This window comes from Heterocephalus glaber, unplaced genomic scaffold (genome assembly GCF_053883595.1).
Source record: "Heterocephalus glaber isolate CG9 unplaced genomic scaffold, H.glaber_assembly_v1.0 deba00001504, whole genome shotgun sequence".
NCBI lineage: Eukaryota > Metazoa > Chordata > Mammalia > Rodentia > Bathyergidae > Heterocephalus > Heterocephalus glaber.
The window spans coordinates 20,637,406-20,651,407 of record NW_028258324.1 but is presented as its reverse complement, the minus strand read 5'-3'; the positions used below and the strand labels follow the sequence as shown (position 1 = coordinate 20,651,407).

Genomic DNA, 14,002 nt, shown 5'->3' with positions numbered 1-14,002 from the left:
GCAAATGAGCCAATCTTTATAATATCTATCTATTTTCTGTCTATCTATATATCCTTATTGGCTCTGTTTTTCTGAAAATACATACACATAGGGTTTCCCTTGTCTTTCACTCTCTCTGCCTTCTTGATTTCAATATATAGTCTAATAATAGAAAGAAAATATTGACACACAGTCATTGTGAATACTCCCATACATTATCTGAAGTGTTTTAAGAATAAAGTTTCTAGTAAATCATTTGGTTAACCTAGAGGAAACTCATGCACTATGTCCAAGTAATCAGGATTTAATTTTTTAAAGGTCAATTTTAATTTTTGCTCCTCATTCTCTATTTCTGATTTGACAATTCAGAAGGTACTTTAGCATTTTAATGAGTTTGGGACAGCACGATAGAAAGCAAATCATTGCATAAGGTAAAAACAAATTGGACTTGAAAACCTAAATTACAACAAAGGTCATTTGAATTTTAAATAAATGGTTTTCCACATCATCCTTCATTGTTTCTCCTTTTCTCAAAATAAAATGCTTTTTTTTCATAGGTACATGTTAATAGGAAGGTAAAAAAAAATCGGCCATCAGCTTTTTTGCTTTCCATTTTATATTTTTAATACTGTAGTAATATAGTATGTTATAATCTACATTGTCAAAAATCCATAGGGACTGACAACAGTAATTTTTGAAGACCATCATTAATTTTCAAAAAAATCATCACAAATGTGTAGAAAGAATGACATTTTGCAAATAATGTATTATCCTTTTTAATACAAAAATGACCTTTATATACTCCATAGTCTTGGTCCTTCAAATAAACTTCTTTCCATGCTGGAGATCAGGGCATTTTATCAAATTAACCAAGAAATTGATTTGTTCTAATTCTGCACTGCTGTCACATTTTTATCAGCCAGCTTTGTTGTTATTCTTAAATATCTGGAAGATAATTTTTATTTCCTGTTGTTTTCTTTAAGAAAAGCCAAATATTTCACAGTTCTTGCAAATTTTCAAGAAATTACCTTTTAGATAACACATTTTTGAACAGCTCATCAAAAATCACTATAATGAGATAACAAAATATATAATTGGTTATTTTAGATTGCATAACTTCATAATATGTTTAACTTTTTAAAATAGATTGACTATTTTCTAGCATTACTGTATTGGCTTTGGTGCCTGCCATTAACTGCCTGAATTTTTACTTCATATTTATAAATGTGTGATCTATTTTATGATGACAATGATTTCAATTTTTTTTTGAACTCTGATTTTATGTTGGCTTTATTATATAAAAGAATTTCCCTCCTTCTTTAGTATATTTATTTTAGTTTTTGTTTTATAAGTTTGTCTTAACTCATTCCTATGTCATTGTTCTAATTGTTATGGCTGTGTGTAGATGTCTCCCCAAAGCCTCATGTGGTCATGTGGTAGGGATTTTCAGAGGTGACTGGATCTAGTGTGTGCATAATGCTGCAATTAAGTGTGCGATGCTGAGATTAAGGGTATATGATTGCTAAATTAGTCCACTGATTGGTTTGGTATAGTTCTGGGTGTAGATAATGTGAAGGCCCACCCTAAGTGTGAGTACTACCTGCTCTTAGGGAAGGTAACTGGGATAGATTGCAAGGGATAGAAAAAGCTGCTACCATCACTTGGTACTTCTTTGCTAAGTCGCTACTCTGCTGTCTTCTGCCCATCATGAACTGTTTCTCCTCTTGATGGCCCTCTGCCAAGTCACCCTGCCTTGAAGTCAGATGACTATGAAGTGAAACCTCTACAAATTGTGAGCTGAAATAAACCTTTCCTTCTTTAATTTTGGGTATTGGGTATTTTGTCTCAGCAACAAGAAAAATAACTAAAACACTATAGTTAATAGCTTCAGGGGTAACTATACTTCACCATACTATTTATTTAAAGTGTAAAGTAGCTAGTAGCAGCAGTTAACAAAGGCAGTAATGAACTCCACATGCCACTGAGTTCAAAAATCTGACCAGGAGACACTTGGTAGACCATGGAGTGAAGGATACCACACACATTAGCAGCCATCACTAACAAAGTTAGGTGAGTAGAAGTTGTGTCATCTGCAGGGACAGCTTATTTTATAGTATCCTATACTTGATAATTGATAATTTTTCTTTCAGATGTCTTAGCATTCTGAGAATTTGTATTGAGATCTTTTTTTGGGGGGGAGAATGAGAATACTGGAGACTAAAACCCAGGGCCTTCACAATGAGCTATAGCACCAGCTCTTTTTTATTTTGGGGCAATGCCTTGATAAGTCACTAAGTTGCCTAGGCTGGAAACTTTCAATCCTCTTGTTTCAGTCTCCCAAAGTGTTAGGATTATAGGCATGTGCCACTATACTAACTCATGTTGAGATTTTTGATAAAGGAAAAATATTTATCAATCCAAAATCTGTAGCTCAATAAATTGTAACATTGTGAAAAATGGGAAGTAATTTAAGAAAATATTATTGGTATCTCAGTACAAGGAACAAAAGCATTTTTCCTTTGCAAGGTGTGAATTTTTGTTTGTTGGGTTTAGGGTGGGGGATCCTATCTATATAAGTAGACTAATTTCATCAGAAAAGTTGCAGGCCTAATAATATTCTGAAAGAAATCAACAAAAAGACATACTGATTCAGTATCTGAGGCTGCCTCAGTTGTGCAGTAGGAGGTGAGAAGGAGTTGCCTAGGATACAGAACACACAATGCAAAGAAAAGCCTTCTGCAAAGCAATTGAATAAAAGAAAAAAATTGGGTCCATTTTAGCATAACAGACTTCACTAATGCTAAGAAATATTGACATTACAAGTGGTAGTGAAATTTAGGATTGTCCTGAATCTTGAAGAGGTAGATTTTGAGGCGATACTCCTGAGGAATTGGGGGGGGGGGGTGTCCTCAACCCACCTTTTGGAAATGAAATGATTAGAATCACTCTAGAATAGTAGGAGGGGGTTGGGGAAGGAAGCAATATAAGACCAGTAGAATCAAATCAGTGCTAAAGAAGGAGTTGGGACAAGATCAATGTTCTGTTTAAGAAGCCCATAGGACAGATACAGTGGGGTAAAGGAAATTTGATCCTTGACCCATGTGGGGGTAATCTGGACACATACTCTTGTCTGAGGTTAAGAAGAGCTTTTTTGCATAAGGTATGGCATCTCTTCTTATTGATCCACTAAAAGAGAGAAAAAAATTTTAGATAATTAACTAATCCTCTTTTCTTTTCAAGTCTGAGGGGCTGAATAAGGACATCATATATAGTATCATATCTAAAGGACCTTAGCTTCCCCATGAGAAATTGAACAGTGTGGAGTTGCTGAATTAGCCTTGTGTCCTTCCTTGTGCCTGGCTACCTTGATCCGGCAAATCTCATTCTCATTGTCTGACCCAAGTCTCATTTTTCTCTTTACTCAGAATCACATGTTAATGCCAGTCATATGTGCCCATACATGTGCACTGATTGAGGGGTTTTGTATATCATGTGATACAGGTTGAAATGCCTGCAAGGTCCAAATGGCCTTAATCATACAGGTAGAAGTGGGTGTTGGCCACCAGCCGGGAGCTGAAACAGAGCCACAGGCACCCTTCATGTGGGCCTATCTATAGGGCTACTAGGGCTTCTTCAAACATGGCAGCTGAGTTCCAAAAAGAAGCAATGAAACTCCCGCTTATCCCCATTATCTTGAGGCCTGGGTTCAAAGGCCCTAAAATGCCACTTATGTAACATCCTATTTATTACAGCAGTCAAAGAACTCTAGGGATTACACTCCACATTTGGGGAAAGTGGTATGGTGGTACAGGAACAGAATGAGCTGATGTCAGCCAACATTCTTTTCCAGTAGAATAGGAATCATTCAGACTGTAACCTCTTCCTCTTCCTCTCCCAAAGGAAGTGAAGATTGATCATCAATGGCAAATACCAGTTACAGTAAAGCAATACCAAGTGGCAGTTTCACTCCAAGGATAGAACATTGTGCCTGTTTCTAGTAGTCTGTGAGATCAGAAAAACTTCTCTGGTAGCAAACTAGAGAAATTATCCTTGAAAGTATAGTCTTACAGCAGCTATCTTTGGAGACTGCCATGCAGACCTAATTTTATTCAACTTCTGAATATGTTGAGAAGAAGCAAAAGAGCTTTCATACCTCTATGTTATGATGCTAGTTCTATAAATTTCAAGTCAGTACAACAAGCCTACTCTTTCTCTTCTCTAATATTTTCTTTTGGTATTTATTTTTTTCATTTAATTGAAACTAAACAGCATTGTGATTTTTCTTTGGTTTAATTATGTGATTTGAAGCAAACAAAATATTTAAAATATTACTAAGTAAAATGCTAGTTCCTACTCTCATTCTTGATGCTATATAGTGCCAATTATATGTTGAGCAGAAATAATTTTCAAGGATTAATGCTAAATTAAATGAACATAGCCTCAGAAATAAATTTTAAGAGCAACAGAAGTTGACTGAAACAACTCTGAAAGATGAATATTTATACATCATTATAGTCAAAAATAATTATCAAAAATAGCTGCCTAATATTTAATGCTTCAGTCACACTTTGACCCTGAAAGAAATATAACCTTAGGCCAAAATAATGTAGAAAAAAGGAAGAAGAATGCACAATTAAGTAAAAGACTAGCAAGGAAAAAAGTAAGGCCACTATTGGTAAAAATATGACATTTAAGAGAATCTTGGTGTCAAAAAATAATTGAAGGATGTTTCTCCATTACTAGATTATTTTTTATTTACCCAAAATGAAATATGGATATAACATATGTCAACTCCCAAATCTGTTGAATTAAATATGCCAAAAAAATCTACTAAAGAAATTTCAAAAGATGCTGAACTATTTGTCTTATTTATTAGTATTACAGTCTGACACCACACTCCAAATGGAAGAAAACTGCAGCTGACGTACAAGGTGCCAGACTGAGAAACATATGGCACTTTCTAATAACTAACTCCTGGTTATTTGTATGTAGTGAAAATCTGTTTGGAGGGCTTTCTATAGCTTGATGAGGAAAAGCATCGTATGTTTACTTTTTAAGGTTTTCAGTAAGAAGAAATTTCAGATTTATTTACAGTGTAGAGGAAAAGGTATTTATTCATGAAACATGGGGATCTTTTGGAAACTAGAGGGAATTATTTTAATACATTTCTTTAGAGAGGGTTGGCAGCTCAGAGAGAAAACTTTGTGGGCGTTTTAAATATTTAATATCCCACTACTGCTTTACAGCTTGAGGAAAACTTGTGGTTCTTTATTGGCTAATATTTCAGGGCTTATCTCAACTTGTATGGAATTAAAAAAAATGTTTAATATTCCTAAACTGTAAAGCTAGAAGAAAAAAAACAACAACTTAGGGCAGCAAGGTAATTCTTTCTTTGAAAAGTTGAAAAACTAAGTATTAAAATTTTAACATTGTACATTTTCACAGCTAAATTAAAATAGCTCTTGTTATTGGGGTTTAAATTCATTATCTTTTAATTGATATTTATTGCTTGGCCATTAAACATGAATTTTATAAATTAAAGAATGGGTGAGTCCAACTTGTATGGCCTGTATTATTAACAGTGAATAATTTAGTATATAGTTATAGCCACTCGACAAAAATAAGTGATAGTCCTGTAGAAGTACTCAACATTTATGAGCATGGAGACAGAGCTAATTATAATGGGATGATCGTAGAAATGAAAAGAAAAAAAATACTGGAAATTCTCTCTTAATGACTTTACTGCACATTTTGAACCACATACGCTATTAACCTCATTAAGTTAGGTCACTAATAATGTGTACTGCCGAGAAGACAAAGCATATTACTTATTTATTTTTGATGCTTTATACATACATTACATTTTAAATTATTTATAATGTAATCCCCACCTACTCTCAGAAAGGATTGTTGAAACAACTTGTTATAAAAGACACAATATATAGAAATTTCTAAGCCATAGTACATTTTTTAAATTAAATATTTTGTTCAATAAATTCAATAAGGCAGTGATTACAGACTATTTGTGCTTATATCTCTGTTCTCCTACTACTTACCAACTGTGTCTGCTAAACTTTTGTTGATTTCATTAACTCTTAAAATTCTCATCTTAAAGTTGCACCATATTTTGGCTAAGAAATTTTGTTTAAATTGTACCATATTTTGTCTTAGGAAACACCGCTATGAAAGAAAAATCACCAAAACTTGGAGACTGAAAAGGAAACCTGTGTAAAGTGAACAGGGCTATGAGGACTAACACATGAATAGAAAGAAATGAGAAGATCAAACATAAAAAATGGTGAGAGAAACCTTCATGCTCCTACTTTGACACAGAATAGACAGAGGAAAAAAATGCCCACTGACAACTAAACAATAAGGCAGCGGCTATGCAGCATAGAGGGCTGCATTCATACTACCAGCGAGGTCTAACAAAGTTCATTAAAGAACTGAGGTTGATCATGCTCAAGTGAGACCATATTGCTACAAGCAAATATAAATTACCTCTGGATGAATTTGATAGAAATCCAGACTGAAGCAACACTAAAACAGCATTAATTATGAGAACAATTTTGGAACTATTGCAATGAGTAGATGGGGGATATGTGAGATAAATTGATTATAAGCATGACCCCGATTCTTCCCTTCCCCAAATTCACGTATTTCATAATATGGTTTGCATCCTTTCCCATTGAAGAGCCTGTTTCTCCAACACTTGAATCTCTGCTTACCTTAGGATTTATTTGGATCAATGATTTGTGCCAAATTTGATGATGTGTCTATGTCTATTCCAAATCTAAGGTCAAGTGGTCTTTCATTCTAGGCAGCCTGTTGGAAAGATGAGAATTCCTGGGGAATACAACCAATTCATCTCACCAGTGTTTTGGTAAATCACCTAGGCTGCAGTGTACCTTCCAACTGACCACAGATGCATAAGAAAGCTCATCTGTGGTCACTTGAGCCTGCTCAGATAAGCAAAACACCCTCTATTCTAATGAACAGGGATAATAGTTCATGATTTAAGGCCATTAAGTTTTGGAGAGTGTTGTTACCAGTAATGGATAACCACAATAATGTATGTCTCAAAATCAATGAAATATAGTAGCAGTATCCATCTTACAGATCTGTGGTTTGGAATTTAATTAATATCTGTAAGGCACCTAAAATAGTCTCACATACATAAGCCTAAAGAAATGTAATCTACATTATATGACTTTCTATCATTTTCAACAGAAATTTTTTTTTAATTTTGTCCTTATATAAAATAAGACTTCTGATTTGCAGAATCATTAAGAAGAATATATATATATATATATATATATATATATGAAAAGATAATATACCTAATAGGTCCTAAGTGGAGGGTACTTAACAACTATAGCTACACATATACAAATGGTTAAAGTACAATGATTTACATGTGAAGAGAGTTTGTATATACACAGCTTTCTCATTGCTGGGACAAAATACACAACTTAAAGAAGAAAATAATGTATTTGGCTCAGAGTTTCAGAGATTTCAGTTCATGGTCAGCTGGCTCCAAGGCATAAACATCATGGTAGAAGGATATGATGAAGCAAAACTGCTCACTTCACAGCAACTGTGAAGCAGACCACAATAGAAGAGCACCAGCAAGAGTTATATTCTCTAAAGGCATACCCAGTGACTCTCCTCCTCCGGTGGACTCCACTACTTAACAGCACACTCAGCTATGAACATCAACAACAGTGAATTACTCCACTGATGAGCATAGTGCCTCCATCATCCAATCACTTTCCAGGAGTCTCAATACAGTCAAGCTGCCAACTGAAATTAACTAGCACAAACTAGGCTTGGTGGCACAGCCCTGTAATCCCAGTACTCTGGGAGGCTAAGGCAGGGGTGTCACAAGTTCAAGTCCAGTCTGGGAAACTTAGTAACTTGTGAAACCTTGTCCCAAAATTATAAAATAAAAACTACCTGGAAATGTAGCTCAGTACAAAGACCCTGGGTTCAATACCCAGTACCACAAGGGGAAAAAAAAGACTAACTGCTACAGAGTTAGAAACACGTGTTAAGTCAACACAAAAAAAGCAAATGGGAATTTTGTTTGGATTATCCAAGTGTGCTATTTTTTGAGGAAGTGATAAGTATAAATTAGAGAGTGAAATGGATTGTAGAATAAACTACATTTGCAATGATCCCAAAATATGAAAGTATCTAGTGACTGCCAGCATTGCCTATCTTGTGTGACTAGAGAACACAGTAAAAGGAGAAAAGATGGCCAGATATGAGACTGGAAGCATAGGTTGATGTATCTGATTAAGCAAAAAAGCCTTTCTCCTTCAAGAAATTAATGTTATTTAAGGCTTCTAAAAAGACGTGATATGACAAAAATCCATATTTTAGAACTACAGTGCTAATAATAATAGAGAGAAAAGATTAGAGGCTGGGAAGTAAACATAGTCACCTGGGTGAAAAGTAATCAGGGCCTGATCTAAAGTCTGTGGAGGTCAAAGTAGAGAAACATTTGAAAGACACATTGGAAGACAACTGCATTTCTTAAGTGCTCTACTAAATAACAAGTATTGAGCAAATTGATCTCACACACAGTATGGCAGGAAATTCTTCAAAGTGATTTATGGAGCTTGACTAACACACTATCCATGGTAACCAAGCTGAGGATAAAAATCTTAGTCTACCTGACACCAAAGTCAAATACTTCTTATTCTTGCTTCTTATTTATCAATTTACAGAAATAAGAAAACAAAAATTAAATATACCAAAAGCTAATATACCCAATATAATAAAAACTAAATATACCAAATATTTTGTAATTATTCATTCAGTTTACTCTTAAATGCCAAACAAACCCCTTATGAATCATTAAAAAATTAAGTTTAATTCATCAAACTTCATAGAAATGAGTCTAAGAAATTGATTTTGGTCAGGTAAAGTTTTATTGGATAAGGTTCTAAAAACCACTAGTCAGGTGCAGTGTTATATTGAGGATTCCCAAATAGCCCCCCAAAACCCTCCAAAATTTTATGAGTGGGAGAGAACCAAAGGAAGGAAAATTCTAAAAATAAAATGTTGTCAATCATGTGATAAGATATCTAAATGCCAGACTAAAAGACAATTTTTGAGAAATGTTCATCATGGAGAAGAGATAGAATATCAAAGCAATCTTCAAAATATGTGAAGAGGAGGATCGGGAATTTAGCTCAGTGGTTCCAGCACCTGCCTTGCAAGCGCAAGGTCCCGAGTTCGATCCCTGGTACCAAAAAAACAAACAAACAGACAAAATATGTGAAGAGGTGTCACCAACTTAATGGTATATGAGCTTAATGATATATTTAATGATAAGTAGTAAAGAATTGCTACAGAATTTAGAATTCACAATAATGAGTAGAAATGTAAGGGGAACAGCTTTTGACTACTAAAAAAATATTTTCTACTATCTAAAGCTATCAAACTATGAAAATAGTTTAAGAGGTTCTGACCCCTAATTCTGAAAATATTCAAGGAATATTCATTTAAAAATATTAGCTAAGCAACTATAATGTGCCAAGTTCCATGCTAGGTATTCAGGAGCAACTATGAACAAAACAATCTGTCAAAAATAATCATAGAAAGGATTCTACATGTTTGTTTTAGTAGATGCTTAAATAGTACTTACTTTATTCTAGGCACTGTTTGAAATACTTAAATATTAATTTATCTTACAAATGGGGGAACTGTGGCAAAAAAGATGTAACTTGTTCCAAAGCTCACAGGTAGAAAATATCAGCACTGAAATTCTAATCCAGATGCTCCTGCTCTGTGCTCAGAGAGCCTAGGACTGCTGCCTCTTCGTTTGCCCCATGACAAGGGACTGGGATACCTGCTTGATTAGGTGCTTCTGTGTCTTACTTCCAGAAGACTAGGAGAGGACCTATAAACTGAAAGAGGCCATTGGAGTTAAATTTTTAGACAATCATCATGTTCCCAGTGACTAGACTTGATTAGGTTTAATTATTGTTTTCCATTTTCTTTCAAATATGTGTGTTTGTATTGTCCAAAACATACATGCATACTACTATTCAGAAATATGTTTTCATTATATGTACCCTTCAGATGTACAAAAACACTCTGTCTATGGAAGAGACAATTTGGAAATTGATTTTGTTGCACATAACACATATTAAAGAATCTATATAAACTTAAAAGTTACTCCTTCTGAGTATGACATGGAAAGACAAAGAATAGGATAAAATGGAAATTTTAACTTTTAGAATGCTATATTTTTTGGTTTCTATGAGCTGTTGTATTTTCTTTAAAAATTATAGGTGATTTGTTAGGGAAAAAAATTACCATAAAACAAAGAAAGGAATTTCTTTCATAATCTTATGCTCATTTAGAAAGAATCAAAAGTAGGAATTTGGAAATGTGGACAAAATATAGGAAACTGTCTCTAATTCACATAATTTGAGGATACAGGGTTGGTAGTCTGAAAATCTTAACTAACATCTAGCTACCTTATTTTACACATGAGAAACTCAACCCAAAGAAGTTTATGATAGTTGGATGGAGTCAGAAAATAAACAGATTAAACTGAATCCACAACAAAAGCCATCAGAACTCCAAAGCACTGTACAGATTCGAGCTTTGACATGATTGATGGCAAAGCTTGGACCAGAACTAACCTCTTCCTACTGACAGGCCAGTGCTCCAGTTACTTCCTCACTATACGTGGGAATGTTTCAGTATGATCTGAATGTATATTTTCCTACAAATGTCATATGCTGGAATGTAAAACCTAAAGTGACAGTACTAAGAGGACAGGCCTTTGAAAGGTGATTAGCCCATGAGTGCTGAGCCCTTGTGATAGGACTAATGCATTTATAATAGAGCTTTAGGACACAGGGTTGGCCTCTTTTGTCCCTTTACCTGGTCCACATGAGGACAAAGAGCAAGGTGAAATCTTGAAAGCAAGGCTTTTCCAGAGACTGAATTAGCTGCTGCTTTATTTGTGAGTGGCCAGTCTCCAAAACTGTGAGAATTAAATTTCTGTCTTTTGTAAATTACTAAGTTCAAGATATGTTGTTATATCAGCCCCAACTGATTCTGCTCTGGTATTATGACCACTTAGATAGTAAGAAACTTGGGCAACTTAATCTGAGTTTCACTTTTCACATCTGTAAAATAGTAATGGAAGTAGTGGATAGTAATGGAAGCTATATCATACTATTGTTCTGAAGATTACAAGAAGTCACATAAAGCACATGGCCTTGAATGGAGTTAGCATGCAATAAATGTTCTTGTCTTTCATTATTAGTTTTATTATCATTACTTATCAAGTCACTGAACATGAACAGCCACTAGCTTACCAAAGCAAAGTTATTTTCTTCTTTAAATTCTACTATTTTTTAAAAAATGTATCCTGGTATCCATCATATGATAGGATTGAAAACATGAGATAAATTGAAAAGAGACAAATCTGAGCACAAAGGCCTGCTCAGCTTATTAACTAAGGGATCTTGAGCAAACTGTTTGTATTTCTAAGGTTCACTTTTCTCAGTGAAAATTAGTGATACCTACCATGCGAAGTAATGATGCTTAAGGAAGAAAATAACAAATACTACTCCCAGAATTTTTTAAAACCTTCTGTAATAACAGTAATCATGATTATTTATTTCATCTTGTCTTATTATGTATTCTAAAGGTTTTATAGTCCATATAAACTGCATAATGTGAAGAACAACCCCAGGTATCAGAAAGATTACTTCCTCTCAGCAGTAGTTTGCTTCTCTATATTTGCTCTTCTGTGCAATTATTTGACTACAGCCAACTATATTCAAATGTAAAAGCCAGCCAGGTGCAGTGGCATGAACCTGTCATCCCAGCTACTTGGGAAACAGAAGCAGAGGATTACTTGAGCCCAAGAGTTTGAGGCCAGCCTGTACATCATAATGAGACCTCATCTTTTAAAAATGTGTAGAAGCAGAAGAAATAAACTACAGTAGTAGATCATGGATTCAATAGCCATTCCCTGTGAAAGAAGGTGTAGATCCATCCAGGGATCCATCTTCTCATTGATCAGTCCCAACCCATGCCTCATAATTAAGAAGATATAGGAAATGCCCACTATTCTGTGAAGATAAAAGGGTGAAAACATTAGATTTGAATTTAAGGATATGTCCTCAGAAATCCCAGGATAGTCATTCTCAGAGGAATCATTAGGATAACAAAGAACTGAGGATATAATACAAGCTCAACAAATATCTAAAGGGGTTTGACAGTGTGTTTTGAAGACATGGGAAAAGACCCTGTGAAGAGCTAAAGTGCCAATAACTGCATATGCTCTCTGATGTTATTTTTATATGGTATGCTAAAAGCTATTCCTATTTATTTAGAGATAGAATGGAGTAGACAGAAAAATCATCAAATGCATTGAATAGAAAAGTTATCAAGGGAAGAGTTTTAATTCATTCAATACTCTTTATTTGATTTTGAGCAGTGGTTCTCAAAGTACAGTCTGAGGTCTACACCAAGAATTTGTCTGGAAACTTGATAGAAATGCAAATTATCATTCCATTCCAGACTATTGAATCAGAAATTCCAGGGAGAGGGATATAGGTAGGGTTGGCTGCAGCAATCTGTGTTTGGAAAAGCTGCCCAGGTAAGAATGTTGCAAGATCATTGTAGAACCACCCAATCAGAGGAAAGTTCTCTCATCCTCACTCCTATTTTTAATTACAATTTACAGTATCTTCTTACATCCCTATCTGAACTGTAAAGATAAGGGAACAAAGGTATAAAGGGTAGCAAACTGGGATAGACCCATTTAAATGATTGGCAAATCTGTTATTAACTAGTTGATGATGAAAGAAAAGATTAATTTTGAATCACAGGTATGTTCACGCCATGTGTGAAATTCACAAAATAACACTTAGGCTCTGTGTACACCACCCCAAAATATGAATCTAGAAAAGACAGAAAATGGCACCCCAAAATATAATTCTTTGGCATCTTTTGAGCTGGTTATTCTTAGAAACTGCTAACACAGGAGTAAGTCAGAGAAGTTGCACTTTTGGAAAAGAAGTTTATGTCTATAAAGGAAATCTACATTAATAAAGTATTTGTATCAACAAAGGGTTGGTAAAAAAATAACTTTATTACCTGAGAAATTGTTATATACATGACAAGACATTCACCATACATTCCTCTTTTAACCTCTCATAACTAATGTTACCAACATCTTTCAGCAGCCTAATCCCCTGGTCCTTCTATTTAACTGTCATGAATTCCTCCTCAGAAATCCTACCCACTACAGAAGATGACACAGGGGAGGGGAATCTGGTGATTGACACCATACCCAGACAGTCTATCCTCTACTCTGAGAGCCCTATCCCCTTTCCCAATATGCATTTACTCTCAGTTTGCTTATACCTTCCTTCAACTCCTCCCTAATGAGAGAGCATATAAGCTCCTAGACCTTACTTGGGTCTGGGGTATTCACATTTCTTTCATGTGATACTCTCATACTTGCAATAAACTTGGAAACATCTTTTTCCTGTTAATCTTTAGGTTTATTTTGTAGACTCAATTATTGAACTCTCAGACAGTAGAGGGATTTTTTTTTCTTTTCTCTCCAATAATAGGCATAATAAGTCCAAAGGAATATGTAATGAGATTAGAACAATACAGAAAAGTATTTGTTAGGTGGAGAGGAAAAGATAGGAAGGCTGGGACAATAAATTGGAAATGAAAATGTCCTCAGTAAAACCTTCCATATCATCACTAGCTCCTGCCAAATCATTTCCACTCCATCACTAAAGGGTATTGTTTGTCAAAGCCCAGCTGATCATATACAAACAGGAAAAAGTAATATAAAGACTGAAACTTTGTCAAAGCTCTGATCATGACGCATCATTTGAAAAATCCTGTTAAATAAAAAAAAAAGGTAAACAAACGAAGGCTGAATTTATCTTGGAAGAAAAGACACTACTGGAAGGGGATTCAAGTGAATTTTTCTGCCTATCTTGTTTTTCCTATGAAATACTCT

The 14,002-nt window shown here is 34.7% G+C and overlaps 1 pseudogene; it reads right to left on the bottom strand.

The window, feature by feature from the left end:
• Positions 1-3,844: 3,844 nt before the first annotated feature.
• Positions 3,845-4,045, bottom strand: LOC147825267 (small nucleolar RNA U3; annotated as a pseudogene).
• Positions 4,046-14,002: the final 9,957 nt, after the last annotated feature.